At 38.4% G+C, this 16,843-nt stretch overlaps 1 long non-coding RNA gene across 3 annotated transcripts; it reads right to left on the bottom strand.

The window, feature by feature from the left end:
* Positions 1-2,704: 2,704 nt before the first annotated feature.
* LOC120530172 lies at positions 2,705-8,196 on the bottom strand. 3 transcript variants are annotated; one of them, XR_005633914.1, is made up of 4 exons: positions 6,560-8,192; positions 6,294-6,445; positions 5,742-5,837; positions 2,705-2,946 (listed from the first exon to the last, which is right to left on the bottom strand). It is a non-coding gene; the product is annotated as an uncharacterized LOC120530172 (long non-coding RNA). The 3 variants fall into 3 exon arrangements; XR_005633915.1 differs by lacking the exon at positions 2,705-2,946 and adding an exon at positions 3,444-4,384 and having other exon boundaries at positions 6,560-8,196; XR_005633916.1 differs by lacking the exon at positions 2,705-2,946 and adding an exon at positions 4,643-4,663 and having other exon boundaries at positions 6,560-8,196.
* Positions 8,197-16,843: the final 8,647 nt, after the last annotated feature.

Below are 16,843 nucleotides of genomic sequence, written 5' to 3'. Positions count from 1 at the left end.
ATAAAATACACAGTGTTTCTGGATGGGCAATCATGATGCACAAAAGTCATCTCAGTTCAATGAAGTGAGCATCCTAAGTCTGGCAATGCCTCATTTTAATGCAATTTCTTGTCATAAGATTACCTCACTCTGTATATCATTATGTGACTTCAACGTTCCTGTGTTTTTTGCCTAGTCACCAATATTTTTTAATGCCTAATAAACATTGAAGTGTTTCTAAATGGATATAATTGCTCCATTATCAGCCACCATTACCTGGACCCAAGGACACATTGGCCACCTGGCTGAAGGAGTGACTGCCATCTTCTATTCACCTTCTATTCCCTCTGACCTATACATTTTACCGATGTATCCTTGTTCTTAATGGGCACAAATAATCTCCAAAAGGACATTTCCACCATTACCTTATGACCTAAAAAATATATTGCTGGCCTGCAGCCACAGGAGTGTCCATCTCTTATTTACTTGGCTCATTCCAAAACCTTGCTTTTGTAACTAGTGGTGGCCTTCCAGATCACTTTAGAGAAAAGGTATGAGCTTTACACTCACCTAAAGGATTATTAGGAACACCATACTAATACGGTGTTTGACCCCCTTTCACCTTCAGAACTGCCTTAATTCTACGTGGCATTGATTCAACAAGGTGCTGAAAGCATTCTTTAGAAATGTTGGCCCATATTGATAGGATAGCATCTTGCAGTTGATGGAGATTTGTGGGATTAACATCCAGGGCACGAAGCTCCCGTTCCACCACGTCCCAAAGATGCTCTATTGGGTTGAGATCTGGGGACTGTGGGGGCCATTTTAGTACAGTGAACTCATTGTCATGTTCAAGAAACCAATTTGAAATGATTCGAGCTTTGTGACATGGTGCATTATCCTGCTGGAAGTAACCATCAGAGGATGGGTACATGGTGGTCATGAAGGGATGGACATGGTCAGAAACAATGCTCAGGTAGCCCGTGGCATTTAAATGATGCCCAATTGGCACTATGGGGCCTAAAGTGTGCCAAGAAAACATCCCCCACACCATTACACCACCACCACCAGCCTGCACAGTGGTAACAAGGCATGATGGATCCATGTTCTCATTCTGAATACGCCAAATTCTGACTCTACCATTTGAATGTCTCAACAGAAATCGAGACTCATCAGACCAGGCAACATTTTTCGGTCTTCAACTGTCCAATTTTGGTGAGCTTGTGCAAATTGTAGCCTCTTTTTCCTATTTGTAGTGGAGATGAGTGGTACCTGGTGGGGTCTTCTGCTGTTGTAGCCCATCCGCCTCAAGGTTGTGCGTGTTGTGGCTTCACAAATGCTTTGCTGCATACCTCGGTTGTAACGAGTGGTTATTTCAGTCAAAGTTGCTCTTCTATCAGCTTGAATCAGTCGGCCCATTCTCCTCTGACCTCTAGCATCAACAAGGCATTTTCACCCACAGGACTGCTGCATACTGGATGTTTTTCCCTTTTCACACCATTCTTTGTAAACCCTAGAAATGGTTGTGCATGAAAATCCCAGTAACTGAGCAGATTGTGAAATACTCAGATCAGCCCGTCTGGCAACAACAACCATGCTACGCTCAAAATTGCTTAAATCACCTTTCTTTTCCATTCTGACATTCAGTTTGGAGTTCAGGAGATTGTCTTGACCAGGACCACACCCCTAAATGCATTGAAGCAACTGCCATGTGATTGGTTGATTAGATAATTGCATTAATGAAAAATTGAACAGGTGTTCCTAATAATCCTTTAGGTGAGTGTAGCCTTTAGTATTTAACTCTTACTCTGCCCGAGGCTACCACTTACACTCACTACATGCTGAAGCTACCTATTGGAATGTATGATTTCACTTTTTATTTGAACTAAGACTTTAATTACTTATAGTATTCATTTCTTTAGTGTCAGAGTGGTTCTTTGGAGCAATGTCATAGTGGAACCAGTTTTGTTTCCCATCTACATGAAGGGTCCAGAAAGAACCTTTATTTATTTAGATCCATAACAGACCCAATACAGCAAATAACCATGAATAATTGGTAACAGATTTGTGAAATACAGATGGGTTCCGATTTTAAAAGGATGTCTCCTCCTAGGTAGCCTACCATACATTAAAGATTTCAGTTTGTTTATTTACATATCACTATAAACAATTTTTACTGACTTTGTAGCAGCGTTATCGGGGAGGAAAAACTTAATTTCCCAGCAGTCCCTGTAGTGGCTTTGATTGGATGCCTGTCAAGAGTGCAGGGGCTACTGGGGACAAGAAGGCCAGTGCGAGTTTTAAAAGGAGGCCAGTTATACACAGAGAAGGAGGCTGTGTTGTGTCTGGAGTTACCCATCTGTTTTGTCTTCCCGATCCTTGCCTTTGGATTATTGTTCTTGTCCTGGAGTGTCTCCTGTTTGTGTGTATGGACTGTCTGGTGTCTGCCTGCTGCGTGAGAACTGAATTGAATTGTTGGTTGACTTTTGGAGAAGGAGCGCTCCCTATCCCATCACTCTTCATCATCAGGATATACCGGTAGGACTGTTCTTTACATTTACTTACAGTAAACTGATATCTGGATTATTCAGTCTCCATCATTACACTACACTGGTTGTTGTGTCCCATGGACTTTGATATGGACTTCATTGTGTGTAGTTTTTGTTAGCTGTTTGTGGTTTCTGAGTTCATGTTTATTGTGTATTCGCCAGAAAGGGAACTGGGGTGGGATTGTTTTAGTTTGTGTAGTTAGATTTCATTTAATGTTGTTTAATACATTCTTCAATTTCTGTTTTATTGTCATTTCTTCTTTGACTCTGTGATGTGGGGTGTGTGAGTCGGGCCAAGGCTGGGTTTGTTCTCCTGGGGTCACCATCAAAAAAAAAAAAATCACTGTCAACAGTTGGTGTGGATCTTAGCTGGGTCTTTTTCAGACGGCTATAGCTTCGACAAAAAAAAGTCAACATTCTGCAAACAAGATTCAGTACAAAAAGTTATATCAACTCAAAATATCAATTTGTACCACAAGAATAACAAACTTAAAGTGTGTTACATAAACTAAATATTTTAAGTCCCCTGTACTTTATAACTTAGGTTGACACAACCCAGTTGCATTAACGTAAAAACTAAATGTTTTAAATTCTATGTAAGTATCTATTTAAGTTACTATTAACTTATAAGTTTGTGTTGTGGGGTGAGTGCTTATCTTGCAATGATTTGCTTTAGTCTAGTAAAATCACACCAAACACTTACATTTTCACATTATTTATTGAAAAAATACAACTAAAACTCAAATTATAAAAGTAACAGATCAATTCTTTTAAAATAAAAATACATTCTTAACTGTACTACTTAAAACAGAATCTACACAGTACACAATATACAAATAAACTATGCAATTATGTAAATGCATAAATAATGCACAAACTATACCTGAAACCAATGCCTCATATGTATAGAAAATTCATAAAAGTTTTTATTTATGAATGAAAAAAGGAACATTTGTGCTAATACACTTTGAGAAATCAAATACTGTATTACATTCAATAATGTAACATTATCAATCACCCGATCAATTTACAAAATAGTCGGGTTTGTTTGTGCAGCCTTATGTTTTTAATATGTAATATTTAATTTCTCAAAAACCGCAGGAGTATATTTTTTTTCTTTTTCATGCACAAACAGATATTGTTTTATTAATTTTATGAACATATGGAGTGCCAGCCTTATCCAGGTATAAACTATAGAAGGGCTTCAAGAAATTTAGTAAATAGGCCTTCCCAAAATGTAAGAGAAATACAAAAAAATTTGGAAGAAAGGAATCAAAAGGCCATACACATTTCAAATGTCTCTAGAGATACGGTCAGGACTCAGAGAATTGCTGCAGGAGCTTATTGTTGAAAGACAGGACCCTTGCTGAATAATTGTTGCCAAGACTTTCTTGATTACTTCAAAAGTGTACCTAATCTATTTGGGATACCCGATGTTCAGGGCATATAGTGAGCCAATGAGGAGAAAAAGTGCACTTGGTAAGTCACTAATTCTTTCGATGACAACGTTGTCTTCAAGTACAGTACAATGGCAAAGTAAACTTCATCTGTTTGTGAATGTTGAAAAGCTCCGTCATCCATGACTGTAAAGACTTCCATTGTCACATCCTTTGTGAAGGACTCTTCAAAATTGGGAAGTATATTTGAAACATTAAAAACACTTGTTTAACAGGAATTGTGTTATTTTGGTAAAGCACCTGTAATATGCTAGGTGAACAGTGGTCATTAAGTTTCAGTCCTAGTTTTTAAGCATGTACCAACTCCAATCTGAATGCAATCTTGGAGGCAAATGTCTCTCTATTATAATAAAAAAATCTTGGGTCGAGACATGATTTTCTCTGAGACGCTTTAATGTCCTGCAAGACAAGGAAGTTAGACAAAACGGACAGCTGCTGTACAGGTGGTTAAATGATCGATGCACAGCGCGACATGCAGATCACACAGCACAGCACAAACAGCAGCAGCAAGCCAACTGATTGAGCATAGAGGAGGTAAAAAAAAATGCATTTGTTTCCCATTGTATCACTGTTTAAGAGGGGGTTTCCAAGGAGCGACCGCATCTCTTTAGTGTGCTTTCAGCCCTCCTCTTCACAACGCAAGAGGCAGAGACGTAAAGTGGCTGGTGTGTAGTGTGCCTGGGGGGGCAGGGAAGAGGAATAACTCATTCACTACAGCTTTATTACTGGCAAATACCAAAGAAATAAAAAATGAATGAAAATGAATGAAATGAAAATAACAGTCTCTTTAAATTGTATATCCTGTTAACCAAACCCAGGGGTGGGCGAGCAAAGCAAGCAGGGGGCTGAGCCCCCTAGTTTAACAAATATAAATGTAATGGCTTGTTGATACAACTAAGATAATACAGGCCTGTGCATAGTTTTCACCAAAAAAAAGTTCCAGATACAATTCTGAAGGCTGTGGACTATGGCTGGCCATTCATCCCGGCCAATACCCCCAGGCCACCAGAGGGAGCCCTCCCTGCGACATGGAGATGCCTCGAATTCCAGCAGGACATCATGGACTATGGAGTTTTCCTGTACAGCCCTACTGGATAACGTCGGAGCCACCAGGGGTCACTGCAAGGAGGCCCAGGGATTGTTATTTATCCTATAACCCGGAAGTACGTCTTAGTCACAGCGTCAGGGGAAATGAAGTACTTCCAGGATGAAGAAGAAGAGTTTTGATCTGACCCTAAAATGCTAAGAAGTCACATGGACTAAGGGATCAGAAACACTTCTGGGTCAGGGAATATAAAAGGACTGTGGGAGATCTCAGCAGTTGAGCTGAGTCGGGAGGAAGGGTGGCAACGCGTCTGGGAGAATGGAGGATTATTGATTTATTATTGGAATATTGTTTATTTATGAGTATTGTGGAGTGGAGGGTGCTTGGTGCACATTATTATTATAAAATAAATAATAATTGGACTTTTATCTGGTGTCTGGCGTCTGGTCTGAGGGTTCAAGGGGACGACAGCACCCCCTATCTGTCACAAGGCAATGATAAATACTTAAAAAATCTTCAGCTTAGGTTTGTAATACTCCACTATTAACTAGTTAAACATCCCATTGCAGTTATGTTTAGTCATTTAGGTGATTGTCATGAAAGAAATTCTGAATTAGTCATTACCTCTATATAAAGTCATGTTCATATATGATGATGTACGGGTCACATTTTAAATGATTAAAACACTTTAAATATTGTAAGTATACTTACAAAACAGGTCTTCTGAACTTTACTGAGGGCATCTCTTAAAAACAAGGGGTGATCTCTTAGAGCAATAGCATGCCTGTGCTTTATCATGTCTAAAGTCTGAAAATAAAGAAAATCAGCAATGAGGAAACTAAGCATAGCCTCACACTCCACCAACCCTTACCTTTTTTTAACAAAATTTCTGTCTGAATGCTAAATGTCACAAGAACACTTCAAGGCTTATGTGTCAGTGTCTTATATGTGTCTTATGATGAGCAGAATAATGTGTATGATTTCCTGTTGCTATCAAATTTAAAATGTGGTCTTTACTATTAAGGATGGATTGGTTAAATAAAATGAGATTGTTAGCTCTTAAATGATGTATGATTAATGTCTATGTTTAGACCACTTTTCAAAAAATCCTACTGAGCAAAAATTAAATGGTTACTCAGTCCACTGTCAGGCCGATGACAATGAACAGGTGTAAAAGCATCTTGGTGCATATTCGGATCAGGTTTATTATATTCTCTGCAAGCAGTAGGAAAGGTTTACTAGATGTGGATTAAAAAAAAAAACCTGTTTGTCTAGCTCATCAAGAAGAACTTGCATCTGTTCTCCATAAGCTGCTTTTCGGATTCTGTACAGAGCTTTGGGGTGTGTGTGTCCAATGCAGCAAGGATCTCTCTCTTCAGGTTTACACTTGCAATTCTGTGAAACTCATTGCATATCTTGAGAAAAAGAGAAAAGAAGGGAGGGTAGGAGTTTAGTAAAAGAATAACAACGAATCGTTCTTAAAGAAGGTAGTAATACTTCTTAAAAAGAGCGCAATCCACATAACTAACCTGATTTTCCAAAAACAGTGCAGGCCATCTTTTTGATTGGGCAACAGCAGGTGTCTGCTCAACTACCTCCATTCAGCGAAAGGAAAAAGTCTGCTCCATACTCGCTTTTACAAAAGCAAGGTTTGGACTCTTTTTCTCCATCTCTGCCTTAATTGCCTCTCTCTCCTTGTCCAGTGTATCTTCATTCAGTTAAATTGCAGAGTTCATTGCCAAATTCTGGGTCTTCATACTAGACACTAAATCCCTCCTTAATTTTAAGCCTCCACTGGAAATTATTTTTAAGGTTTTCCAAAGACATTCAGCAATATTTGTTGAGCTATTATGACACACAGAAACACTATCATAAATTCTAAAGGAAACATACATATTAGATATGTGAGATGTCTGTGATTTTAGCATTATGTTATTAACTGAAACAGCAGGCTTTGCTAATGTTTATAACTAGATATCTACTAAGTATGTTGACAAGCGATGAAAATCACTGAGATCATTCTTGTTATTTTAGTTAAACGCCACATTGAAATATGTTTTTAAATAAAAATGAAGCGAAAAGCAGAATAACTACAGTTGTCTAATCTTTACTCTTTTGTTACGGGTACTGCATTATATAAATATTTGTCAGTTGTGTACTCCCATTAAGCAAGTGGGAAGGTCTATGTGTGTTGTTGAGTCCCTCTCTGTCTGTCTAATTTTCGATCATTCCTGATCTCCATTTTTACCAACTTTTCATTATAACTGCTCTGCTAAGGGCAGCTTCCAGGAAGTAAGAATCCAACTTGGATTTAAAAAGCAGCAAACACACATAAAAATTACTTTCAGTAGTACATTGTGTGGTAAAATGGGCCTATAAGTGTTATAAACTAAAAGTGCAAAAAAGTGGCAATAAATATATTTAGCCATTGCAAACAAGATACTATCTGAAGTCATTTAAACTGTTATTTATACTTACACAATGAATATCTAAACCTCATCGACAAAACTAATTCGTTATGTGCTGTGTAATGAATGACATTAAAATGCAGGGAAGAGCAATGTGGTATTTCTTTAGATTACTTGTATCTGTCTAGCAATAATTCAGAAGGAAACATATTGGCTAGGTTTACTTAAAAGTGCTGTTATAATTATGAAAAAAACCCACCTGCATACCAATACTGTTTTATTTTAATTACCTGTTAATAGAATATGGCTGGTGTAACTCTGTAACGTTGAAACAATAGAATATGGCTGGTGTAACTCTGTAACGTTGAAACAAATCTAACTGTATTTATTACCCAATGTATTTGCTAACAGCCATAGTGCAAAACACATTGACGTCAATCATAACACTCTGGTAATAACCTTAACCAGCTATTTTTACAAAATTTGTAAATATAATACATTAAAAGGAAGATTTATACATTCCCAAAGTACATTGTAGAGGAAGAAATGCTTTCCTTTGAGAATGCAATACACTTCCTAGAAGAAAAAAAAGAATTACAGCCAATCATTGTAAGTGTATCTCAGACAAACGTTTGCTCATTGGTTCTTTCTTCATTGTATTTCACAATCATTCCCGCGCATTGTTCAAGTGACGTGGGAAAAAACCAAACATGTCATTCAGTCTGTTGTATTTTTTCAATATCTTTCCAAAGGCATTTTTGTACCATGGCAATTTATTGCACAATCCACCCATCCGTTATCCAACCCACTATATCCTAACTACAGGGTCACGGGGGTCTGCTGGAGCCAATCCCAGCCAACACAGGGCACAAGGCAGGAAACAAACCCCAGGCAGGGCGCCAGCCCACCGCAGTCTATCTATCTATTTATCTATCTATTATATAGTGCCTTTCATCTATCTATCTATCTATCTATCCATTATCCAACCCGCTATATCCTAACTACGGGGTCACGGGGGTCTGCTGGAGCCAATCCCAACCAACACAAGGCGCAAGGCAGGAAACAAACCCTGTGCAGGGCGCCAGCCCACCACAGTCTATCTATCTATTTATCTATCTATTATATAGTGCCTTTCATCTATCTATCTATCAATCTATCTATCCATTATCCAACCCACTATATCCTAACTACGGGGTCACGGGGATCTGCTGGAGCCAATCTCAGCCAACACAGGGCACAAGGCAGGAAACAAACCCCAGGCAGGGCGCCAGCCCACCGCAGTCTATCTATCTATTTATCTATCTATTATATAGTGCCTTTCATCTATCTATCTATCTATCTATCCATTTTCTAACCCGCTATATCCTAACTACGGGGTCACGGGGGTCTGCTGGAGCCAATCCCAACCAACACAGGGCGCAAGGCAGGAAACAAACTCCGGGCAGGGTGCCAGCCCACTGCAGGGTGCACACACACCCACCCACGAAGCACACACTAGGGATGATTTAGAATCGCCAATGCACCTAATCTGTATGTCTTTGGACTGTGGGAGGAAACCGGAGTACCCACAGGAAACCCACGCAGACACGGAGAGAACATGCAAACTGCACGCAGGAGTTACCCACTGCGCCACCGTGCTGCCCTTATTACACAACAAAGTATAAAATAAGTTTGTAAATGGGTTTGCCCTAGCTCAGTGTTTCTCAACCACTCCGGTCACGAGGTGCTGTCGACGGGTCACGAGTTGCCATGTTTGATATGATAGTGGGTCGTATTCCTTGGAGAAACACCCCCCACACTCCAAGGATCATGCTCAAATCACCATGGAGACATCTGGGAAAAATTAGGTTGAGAAACACTCTGAACACATGCTGCCCATAGTCTGCTCACATGAGGCTACTGTGTGTATGTTTGTGGGATCATTCAGCTTATGACAAAAATAGATCAAAACAATGTCAAACTGACAACTAACATGATATTTTTAAAGTAACTGTGTTTAATTAAATATATTCAGCGATACAACGTAAAATAACACGTCAAAATCAGGACACGCTCCAACTAGCGATGCAGATTCCGAAACCTGCCTGGACAAATTTCATGCAGTGCATCTCAGCTGAGCATGCACAGCTTTCATGTATCCCTTAAAAGTATATTTGAGTTTTCTCAAATTGATATTTTAAGTAGTAAAATGGAACTGCCATCTTCTACAACTTAATAACTTATTTGATTTTATTATTGAAAACTTTTTTTTTTTTTTACAGTGCATTAGGATATTTTTCAAAGCATAAAGAACCAACTTCCTATGCAAAGAACCTTTCAGAAAATGAAATGGTGCTTTGTCAAGCAAAGGTTCAACAAAGAACCTCACAACCAATAAATAAACATAAAATGCTATTAAAGAACCATCGTTTTTAAGAGTGTAATGTGGAGAAGAACTGAAAACAGAGACAAATGTCTGTATTTTTAAACAGAAACTAAGTAATGTGGATGTGTCCTTAGACACAGCAGCATTGTCAATTAATGGAGTCTCAGACAAGGCAGTTGCGTATGTAAGCAGAAATCTAACCCTTGACTTTAGGATAACAGTTTATCTTAGGGCACTCACTCCTGCTCAACTATACAGAAACAAAGTCACCATTCCACCTAATACGTGTCTTTGAATGTCGATGGAAAACCAGAGCACCCAGAGAAGAACCTAAGCAGCCACTAGAAAAATCTGCAAATTCCACATGGAGGGTGACAGGGATGGGGATGTTAACCTTGTCTCTTCGGGTCCAGAGGGATCAGCACTGACTGCTGCACCATTATGTTTGCAATAATAAAAACAAGTACTTGTAACTCTAACAAAAGTAAAGTTGGTAATATGGTGGTAATTTAATTAAATTGCATAAAATTTAACAAAAGAGAAGACAGCTTTCAAATAAAAAAATGACCATTTCATCACTTTGATCTCAACACAAGAGCAAAGCTAACTTTTGTGTTGACTTTGTTTAATACTTGGTATAAAATGTATTAAGATGATGTATTATGTCCTTATAACCTTTGAATTTTTTATGAGTTATATTTCCTGTGGTGATCACTTTAGAAAGCTTGAATATAATCAATTATTTACATTACACAAACTGAGAAATAACAGACTAATATGCTTTTCAAAATGCATCAGTTCCTAATTGGAGAAATGATTTCCTGACAAAGTAGAACTTTGTACATTTTTAATGATGTGATTTTGCAAAATTGCATAACTAAGACAAATAATTTTCATGGAAAACCAAAATTCATTTTCCTATTACATTACATCTCTTTGGAGTATCAACAATAATTAAAGATTGTTTAACAATGGTATGATCCAACTATTTAAATAAAGGACTCAAAGTTAAAGACTTTAATAAACCACCCTTATGGTCTCTTTCAACTATCCATCCATTACTGAACCTGCTTACTCCAGTTCACATCTGAAAGACCAGAGTCTACCCTTAAAGCATCAGGTGTTAGGATTCAAGGTGACAAGCTTAAAGAAGACTTGACTACCTCTAAAAAGGTTTAAAGCCCAAAATCTTTAAAAGTGCAAGGGGATCAGTTAAAACCCCTGGAACAAACAAACAAAATCGTAAATAGTTAATTAAATTAAATTAAGAAAATATTCAATATATTAATATATTAAATACAAAAAAAGAAAAGAAAAAAATACAAATTTAACACAAAAAAGGACTTCCAGGCTCTAAATGCTCCTCCTAGACTGCTCAGTGTATTGAACTTGAAATTGACACACCAACATGGTAGAATGCACTGGGTCACTGCAGGCTTAAATACAATCTTCCAGCTGATAACCCTTTCAAAGAACCAAATAAAAAAATGGAGAGCAGAATTGTCATCATTACCTGCTACCAAAACTGTGACAGGTAGGTTTAGTCTCCTAAATTAATGACTTGAATGATGTAGTGTTGCTTGACAACTACAGCCCACTGAGTCCGATGTTTCTAAACCAATCCAATGTCTCATGAAGTTGACATTCAAAGTAGGGGAGGTGATTTGGAGCTGCAAAGAGTGAGGGTGCTCTAGTCTTGAAAAAAACACAACAACAAAACATAATCCAATCAGACAAAAAAACAAAAAAAAACACAATAATATTTTCTGAAAGAAATAGAGAGGTTTGTGATGAGAACCCCATCTTCTTATAGAATAGCACAAGTAAAGTCAAAAGGTTCAGCTCACGCCCGTCATGTTTACTTTAGAACTACATAAATGAGTTATTTCCCAAGAATTCTGAACAAATCCTTGGAGAAGAAAATTTGATGTTTTCTAATTTGAGATAAAATACAGCATCCTTTTCCCACTCTGTCCTGGGTATGACGTTAATCTGCATCCAGCCGTGCATGTTGGCCATCCAACCTGTAGGGAAAAAACCTGGGGGTTGGTGGCAGATTTGGCACTTCAGCCACCATTAAAAACCTCACACTGTTCCATTCCATCTGAGCTAGTGTGGTTCTGAGGTGTCAACCGTCACATGGCTTCACTAATCTGGGATCCTGAGTTGGTTTGTCATGTGGTGGGTGCAGCAATGTGCTAAATCAGCGTGTGCTCCTAACCTCTCTCTCTCTCTCTTCCCACTCAGTTTTAGAAGGTGGATTGGGATTCTTCCTTTTGAGAATCCAATCCTTAATCCTCAAATTGGCAAAAAATATTGTTTTAAATCTTTTTAACAAAATTATTGTGAGGAGTTACTAATATGCAGTGCACCCTTAAATATAAAGTTTCCCATGAAAAATGTAACTGTTAAAGAAAAAAGAAAAAAAACTTTCTGTATGAATATGTAATGTGCATCGGACTGGACTGCCTGTTTAACTTAAGACATTCAGTGGTATTTATACGACAGTACTTTTATTATGTTCTCAATTAGTATTTTTATAAGAAGCTCTTATTTAGGTATACTGTATATATTTACCAAAGACTTTTAATCTGTTTAAATCTTTTGGGACCTTTAGATGATATTAAGACATAGTAGTGCTAAAGATAGTACCATTTATCTGTATGCTGATTGACCGTGTTATGCAAATGAACCTCACTGCTTTGTTATATTCTCCAGTCTTGTCATGGTGAACTGACTGGTGCACATGGCAGATTCCCTCATGCTTGTTGTAATAAAGGATGCCCAGCAGATGGAGACATTTGTAATGGTGATGTCAACTATTTTTTATTTAACTGTAGAGAAAAGCCAAGCAAAATGACACCTTTTATTGGCTAACTAAAAAGATTACAATATACAAGCTTTCGAGGCAACTCAGGCCCCTTCTTTTCTCAAAAGCTTGCATATTATATGGTACAACACCCTAATATTATTTAACTGTAAACATTTCCTTTACACTTACATCATAGAAATGGCTGAGCAGAATGAAAATTTGGAGTTATCGTCAGTCTACAAAAAAAAACCCAACAAAATATACATGAAACAATGATAAAAAATGAATACTGTTATAATACATTTATAAGGTTTAAAGAAAACCAAGCAAAAGTATATTTTGTTTTTTCCAGATCATGAGAATAACAAGATGAGATGATGTGAGATCAAATTAAAAAGACAAAGTTTAAAAAGTTAGCATAGATAATTAAGTAAATATATATGAAAATGATAATATGTGGGAGTAGACTGGAAGCATTAAAATACAATTCAGTGTTCATTAAATGAATGCAGAAGGTAAACAGGATTCACATTATAACATAAGTATAGGTATAGCTGACTAAAACCTGAAATGTTCCTACACCCATTTGCACTGAAGGTCCCAAGAATTTTAAGCAGCCTTATGGGGCAGCATGACCCCAATCATTCTAGTCGGAAACCATGTTGGTATGCATAAGTACAGTTGTATCTTGTTACAGTCAAGTGTTTAGTGCAATATCCATGAACACCGCTGACAGTTAGTCCAATGTATGGACTGTTGCTAAGGTATGTAAACACAGCCATTTTTGTGACATTTGAGGCTTTGTTTACTGGCTAAAGTCCAAGCTCCAAAAGCATATGAGAATTGATGCATTCCCACTATGATCAGGGTTACAATAGTTCATGTTTTGAAATGTCACTCATCATCATCATTATCAGCCTGGTGTCCTCCAGATCTGTTTGCTCCACAATCTCTGGTCTAGGAGTTGAAAATGTACACATACTGTAATAATTATATGGGTGCTGGTGCAAAGTTTGATGGGTCCCTGTGGTGAAATGAAGTTTCATTTTGTGTCTCAGTGTCTCAATACATTGTTACAGTTTGTGAACAAAATCATTCTTGTACAGTACAAATCGAGCCTGTTGTCTTAACGTTGCTAGATCACTTTTTTAAAATGTTGGGCACAGTATTGAAGTGTCTCTGTTGCTCAGAAGGAAACAACATATTCGTTTACTCAGGTAAGTTTGTATTTAAAGATGCTAAAAATCATAAAATGTATACAAATTAAAAGACTTCAGCTTGAAACAAAAAAGATGATCATTTTACAATGGAGTGTCTTCTTACTTTACTGCTGTATAAGAAATGAGCAAAGCTTTTTCTTGTCTGAGATTATTATTCGGACTGACAACTTTGATCTAAGGTAACTTACAGAATTTGGTTACATTTCTTTTGATTTTTCCAATTGAAGCATAAGCAGGTGAAGGGAGTTTCTCAAGGGGACAAAGTGTTGCTAGCAGGATTTGAATCCACGAGCTCATGGCCTGAATTCCAAAGTCTTAACCGCTACGCCACACTGTCCTTCTTGAAAAGGACAATTACAACAACACTTTCATTTTCAATGCTAAAACAGCTTGTTATGTTATGTTATGTTGTTCAACACCATCCAACCTCTACTCCTTAGGGAAAAGCTGACAGAGATGGGAGTAGATTCACACCTGGTGGCATGGATCGTGGACTATCTTACAGACAGACCTCAGTATGTGTGTCTAGGGAACTGCAGGTCTGACATTGTGGTCAGCAACACAGGAGCGCTGCAGGGGACGGTACTTTCTCCGGTCCTGCTCAGCCTATATACATCAGACTTCCAATACAATTTGGAGTCCTGCCACGTGCAAAAGTTCGCTGACGACACTGCTATTGTGGGCTGCATCAGGAGTGGGCAGAAGGAGGAGTATAGGAAGCTAATCAAGGACTTTGTTAAATGGTGCGACTCAAACCACCTACACCTGAACACCAGCAAAACCAAGGAACTGGTGGTGGATTTTAGGAGGCCCAGGCCCCTCATGGACCCCGTGATCATCAGAGGTGACTGTGCAGAGGGTACAGACCTATAAATACCTGGGAGTGCAGCTGGATGATAAATTGGACTGGACTGCCAATACTGATGCTCTGTTGAAGAGAGGACAGAGCCGACTATACTCCCTTAGAAGACTGGTGTCCTTCAAAATCTGCAATAAGATCCTGCAGATGTTCTATCAGACGGTTGTGGCGAGCGCTGTCTTCTACGCAGTGGTGTGCTGGGGAGGCAGCAAAAAGAAAAGGGACACCTCATACCTGGACAAACTGGTGAGGAAGGCAGGCTCTATTGTAGGCACGGAGCTGGACAGTTTGTCATCCGTGGCAGAGCGACGGACGCTGAGCAGGCTCCTATCAATCATGGAGAATGCACTGCATCGACTGAACAGGATCATCTCCAGACAGAGGAGCAGCTTCAGTGGCAGACTGCTGTCACCGTCCTGCTCCACTGACAGACTGAGGAGATCGTTCCTCCTCCACTACACTATGCGACTCTTCAATTCCACCCGGAGGAGTAAACGTTAACATTATACAAAGTTACTGTCTATTTTACCTGCATTGTTATACTCTTTAATTTAATATTGTTTTTTATCAGTATGCTGCTGTTGGAGTATGTTAATTTCCCTTTGGGATTAATAAAGTATCTATCTATCTATTTATTATATGGTGCCTTTCATATCTATCTATCTATCTATCTATCTATCTATCTATCTATCTATCTATCTATCAGCAAAATATTACTTATCTGTGAAGGCTTTTGTATTTATGTAAGAACTGCCTGAATATGTATAGTAATTATTTTAAATGAAAAGTGTCTAAGACTCAGTGACACTCTGTCCAGAGCTGTATTGTTTTGGGTATGTTGTGTAGAGTTAGGCTTAGCTACTGGATGGGATTACTGGTTTCAGTGTTAAGTTATATAATATTAATACAGCCATCCCATTTCCAACATTAGAAGCGTAAGTTAGTTTTATGAACTGTGTACTTAAATTGAAATTTAGTTTTATGTATCCCAGAATAAAAAGCAAATGGTGCCTTGGGAACAGGCAAGGTTTATGAACCCCTGAACAACAGGCAAATTCCTTTGGGCACAGGACCACACCATACATTAGATCAGCTTTATAAAGTCAAATGATGAGATGATTAGATGAGGGGAATTAAAACTGAGAATGCTTTGAGTCTCTACTGGAGTTTTAAGCAACACAAAACAATAGCCACCTGGACCAAAGTGTTGTGATCTGGATGAGTCCCGAAAGCACAGCTGCCAAAGCACTTCCAAAGTTACCCACTAGAGGGGGAAAACCACCATCAAAATACCCCAACTAGAAACCCAAAGGGCCAAGATGAACCGCGATAAAAATAAAAGATTTACTTTCACAAAATGGCTGTGCAAGCACAAAGATCCAAAGAACAAAAAGGAGATGCCTGAAGAGGCAAGGCAGACACAGAAAACAAAGTCCCAAAACAAAAAACTGAGGTCAAAAAACAGAGCCGAGGTTAAAATAACAATAAACACAGTCCCAATACAAAAACTAAAGACATCGTTGAAAAACAGAGCACAGGGTCAGAGAGATAAGGCAAAAGGCACAGTAACACAAGTAACACTCCACTTTAAGTGCGCTCAATTAACTGCCAGGAACCATGAGAGGCTCTCCCTTAAATAGGATAAAGGCAGTGATTGGCAGGTGGCCCCTGCCCCTTGGGGAGCCACCCACAAAATACAAGGGGCATACCTAAGGACAAATGCACACAAAGAAAAATGTACATAATAAACAAAATAAACATGCATACTAATAAATGGCATAAAATAACACGAAACAAACAAGAAACAACTTTGAACACCAGCCAGGAGAGTATGCTGACTGAACCATGACAAATGGCACATATACTGTATGTGTTACAGATCTTCATCTGCTTTACAGAACTATAGGGCAGTCCAGGTTGTACAGTGTAAATTGCCACACTATATTCTTGCTTTATTTGTGGCACTAGCTAATCAAATAATGTTGAAAGACTAAAACGTATTACACCTGCTTAGCCGCTGGGACAGTCACTCTATTCTAAGCCTGGGGCCAGAGGCCAGGAATTGAGTTCTTTTCTGCACTTGTCAATTGGAGTTGTTTAGGGGGCTGCATCCAACAGATGACAATTATATGTGGTGTAAGACGCTAGG

This window comes from Polypterus senegalus, chromosome 5 (assembly GCF_016835505.1).
Source record: "Polypterus senegalus isolate Bchr_013 chromosome 5, ASM1683550v1, whole genome shotgun sequence".
NCBI classification, from domain to species: Eukaryota; Metazoa; Chordata; class Cladistia; order Polypteriformes; family Polypteridae; genus Polypterus; species Polypterus senegalus.
This window is presented reverse-complemented; position numbering and strand designations above follow the sequence as displayed.